General features: G+C 37.7%; 1 long non-coding RNA gene across 2 annotated transcripts; it reads right to left on the bottom strand.

The window, feature by feature from the left end:
* Positions 1-904: 904 nt before the first annotated feature.
* LOC123159677 (uncharacterized) lies at positions 905-4,022 on the bottom strand. Of its 2 annotated transcripts, XR_006479845.1 has the most exons (3): positions 3,602-3,989; positions 1,346-1,704; positions 905-1,011 (listed from the first exon to the last, which is right to left on the bottom strand). It is a non-coding gene; the product is annotated as an uncharacterized lncRNA (long non-coding RNA). The 2 variants fall into 2 exon arrangements; XR_006479844.1 differs by lacking the exon at positions 905-1,011 and having other exon boundaries at positions 1,191-1,704; positions 3,602-4,022.
* Between the last annotated feature and the right edge of the window lie 320 nt (positions 4,023-4,342).

Here is a 4,342-nt window from a genome sequence, read left to right as displayed (position 1 = left end):
GTTAGAGCCAACACCTCGCACGTGTACGAGAGAAACGAGCATCGCTCGGCCCCTGACCTCCCACCGTAACTGGCAACTCCCCGAAATTTTCCTCCCCCTCGCTTCTACCACGGTTTTTCCGTCATGGATGGCCCAAAGAATGTCATGGAGATGCGTCTCCGGCCCTCCCAGGACGAAAAGCCCATTTTCTATCATGATTTTTTTTCATAGAAGTAGGAGCCCACTACATCTATGATGATACCGGGTTTTGTCACAATTATCGTCATAGAAGTGTCATATGTATGACAGAAAAAAAATTCGTTCGGCCCAAAATGTCACGGATGTGTATTTTTTTTGTAGTGAGAGGAGAATGCACCAAGCATGTTTGCCAGAAAGCAAGAGAAAAGTTGTCAGCTGAAACAAAAGTCTGTTAAAGCAAAAGTAAAATAATACTATGCTTGAAGATGAAGATGAAGTATGGAAACCAAAGCCTAAGAGAAAGAGGAAGTTATCCAGAAAATTAGTGGATGAGTGGCTTATCGGATCAATAATAAGGCAGCATATTTTACTTACCAAGATATATACAGTAAGTGTACTTGACATCTACTAGGATAAGAAGAATACTTATTATACTATAAGATTGTGAATGTTGTAGCACTATGTACTTAGTCCAAAATAGATTGAATACTTTCTTCATATCAACCAATATGAGGAGACATTAACACTATGAAAAGCATGCCATGTTGTAATTATTTGAACTACAGTTAGACATACACTTTTGGGAGTTTTATGTTCTTGGTAATAGTTCTTCTATCATGTTGCATTTTTAGTTCAAGTGAACCATGAGAAAATTTCCAATATTATAGTACAAGTAATATAGAAATCTTAGGAATAAGCACAAAGATTATTTGCATTAGGAAGGACGCAGAGCAATAGCACTTACACTGGTAAAAGTGCAGCAGCACAAACAATTAGGAAGGCTTGAAGATGAAGAGTTGGATCTTGGGCGTGGTAAAAGAATATTCATTGTTACTGCCACCATAAGGAAGAATACAAGTGCTCAGCTGAAACATAAAGTAGGTGAAACAAAGATATTGTTCTAGGTACTAAAACCTCCATGACTCATACAACCTTTTCAGTTTAACAAAACCATGAATAGGTCTTCAATACTGTACATACTAGCTGCAACACATGTAAAAGTACAACCATTGTATCTCAATTGACACATGATTTTTTTTTACAATTAACAAGTTAAAACCTTCTTGCTAGGACAAGGTAACAGCAAATAAAAAACCCACTTTATAGCGCTATGTATGAACTATAAGCCATAATATGCATTAGAATGATGCTTATCATCAGCACTTACATTTGGTAGAAGTCCAACAACACTGGCAATGAGGAGGGCAACAACATAGTGGCCGCCCACACATGCTGCTCACATCTTCGTGCTATTTATTATTTCGCTATCTCCTCATACAAATCTGCCTCTGTTACCCCCACACCTCTAATGGACCATAGCAGTAGTCCCCCCTCTGTACTGTGCCTCAGGATCCAACCATTCTCCATTAGTCTGCCTTGGTCAACAATTATTTTCTGTCCTATGCCGCCATGGTATTGATGCTCTGGCACCAGTAGCTTCACCAAGTAGAACAATTTTGTCCAGGAAATCCATGAACCGGTACTCCATCCTCCGTGAGATCTCTCACCGCTCATTGGACGGGAAATCTAGAGAAACCCAAAGGTTATATACCAAATATGTCCAGATTCAAGCTCAAAAATAATAATCTCAGCTTTGTCACAGAAAACTATACAGTAAGTTGTGCCTGATAATAGGTTTAAGATGTTTTCATTGAACAACAAAGTTAAGAAGGCAAAGGCACATCTAATACTCTATAAGATTAAGAACCGTGTTCCTAATTTTCTTCATTGGTTCATAATACATGCTACGGAAGTATTGCAGAAACAATATTTTTAAGTTGTGTAGAATGTCCACAAAGAAAATAATAGAACGTCCACAAAGAAAAGAGATAGGATTTGCAGCACCCGGGTGCCCCTACACCCTATATGAACAGTAAATTCAAAACAAATTTAACAAAATCAAAAAAAACTAAAACTTTAGGACATTGAACATCATCAAACTTTGATGATCTTGCAAAGTTTTAGCTAAAAATAACATTCGAAGAGCACTCAAATAAAAAAAAAATCATTGTTCAAAGTTTATGTACATTTTTTAGCAGTGATTTTGTTTTTTTATGGTGAGGGCTCCACAAAGGTTATTTGTTGCTGAAACTTTGCAGGAACATCAGACCTTTGATAATCTTTGATCCCTGAAAGTTTCAGATTTTTTCCATTTTTTTCCAATTTTATACAAATTTACTGTTCATAAGGGTGTAGGGGCACCCGGGAGCTGTTAGGCATTTCTCCAAAGAAAATAATATAAGTTCTCGGTTCTAAGCCCTACAAAATCGAAAGGGAGTTCAATTACAAGTGAAATAATAACTCTAAAATCTACATTCTCTAAATATAATCTATACATGAAAACAACAATTATGTGCGAGGATATTTCCGAAATTATAATTACAAGTACATAGTCGGTGCTTCATTGCAAAAGTTAGACACGTTTAAAATCATCACGTTACCTCTGAAACAAATTTTACAAATGAATTAAATAAATCAAATTATAATGTACATATACACTGCCAAGCAAGACGAGAAATGATTTGAGTCACAAACAGAGAAGGATTAAAGGTGTTCACTGACAATATGAAGTGCCCAAGCAAAAATTGTGCAAAGAATATAGTATACAAAGAGATATTTTAACAATTTAACTTCTTTTATTCCTCAAGTAAATACACATGAGAGCCAACTCATGATTTTCCCATACAATGTTTGGTCGAAATAACTAACGTCCAGTGAAAAATATGGCCAGGAAGCTTTTATACCAAAAGATTTTGTAAGCTGGATTTACAATTATTTTGTAAAAAAGAAATAAGGATTACTCCCTCCGTTCCAAAATAGATGACCCAACTTTACACTAAAGTTAGTACAAAGTTGAGTCATCTATTTTGGAACGGAGGGAGTACATTGTATCTATCGGATTATTACAAATTGGATGAATGATGTGTTATAATAGTACACGCCAATGCAGATTAACATTTCCAGACACTGCTTTAATGTACATAGATGTTAACAAGTGGAGAAATATTATCAACTATAAAAATACGAAATTGGTGTCACACGGTAATACATTGGATACAACGCTGGCTGTATAAAGCTCTATATATTGCTAAGGAAATGCTGAAGAGACAATAATTAAAGATCAGTATAGTGTGAACATGAAAAAATGCAAGAATTCCCTACAAAACGAAAGGGAGATCAACGACAGATCAAATAATTATATAGTGCAGATCCTACATATAATCCATACATGAACAAGATAGTATGTACGAGGTTATCTCCTAACTTGAAATTGCAAGGGCAATATCAACGCTAAAATGTAAACAAAAATACTTTTAAAATCCAAATGTTAATTTACTTAAATACACAAAACGAAGTAAGTCACATTATGAAGTACAAATGATGCAAAGCAAGAGGAGAATGGGAGCGTGCAGAGGATTCATACCTGTCGCTCTTCATCAGCCTAAGCGAAAAAGCTCTCCGCCAGCACCCGTGACCTCCCCGGCGACCGGCATCCACCTTTCCAAATCAGCGACGGCGAGATGCGCAAGAACAACTGCTCGAACGCGCGGTCCCCTCCTCGACTCAGAAATGGCTGGGAAGACTGGAACGCACAAAATTGCTGGGAAATCTGCGAACCAGTGCACCCTTCGTCAGCTTGGTAACTACCTCCTTCGCGCCACCAACCTCCAGCACCGTCGCCACGGCCGCGCCGGCCATGACGAGGTCGAGCAGCACGTCGTGTTCGCCCTGGATCTCCCCTGCTCACCTTACCCAAATCACCCCAAATGACAGCCGCGTATAGATAACAGAGACAAGGGATTTTGTTGTCAGCGTGATTTGGGGAAAGCAATAGCCTTTTCCTACTTTTTTGCCATGGCAGTAATACTAGCTGTACATATTTTGCTTTTTTTGCATCGAACTGTACATATTTTGGTGTGATGACCTACAAGTGAGAAGTGCGTTCTCTCGAAAAGAAAAGGCAAGTTAGAAATATGATGCGTGGCAAAACTGCAAAATTCACTATTAGATGTGAACCAGACTGGCTAAAGGATATTAAAAAAACAACATATAACCAGAAGAAAACTTAAAACATTGGCTACAGGGACGTTTAGGACATAAAAAAGGGTGAAATGCTGGACCAATGGAGCTGTAGAAGGCATTTTTTTTAGTAAAGATTTTTATC

The sequence above is a fragment of the Triticum aestivum genome, chromosome 7B (genome assembly GCF_018294505.1).
Source record: "Triticum aestivum cultivar Chinese Spring chromosome 7B, IWGSC CS RefSeq v2.1, whole genome shotgun sequence".
Taxonomy (NCBI): Eukaryota; Viridiplantae; Streptophyta; class Magnoliopsida; order Poales; family Poaceae; genus Triticum; species Triticum aestivum.
The sequence above is the reverse complement of the archived record's forward strand: the minus strand, read 5'-3'. Positions and strand labels throughout refer to the sequence as shown.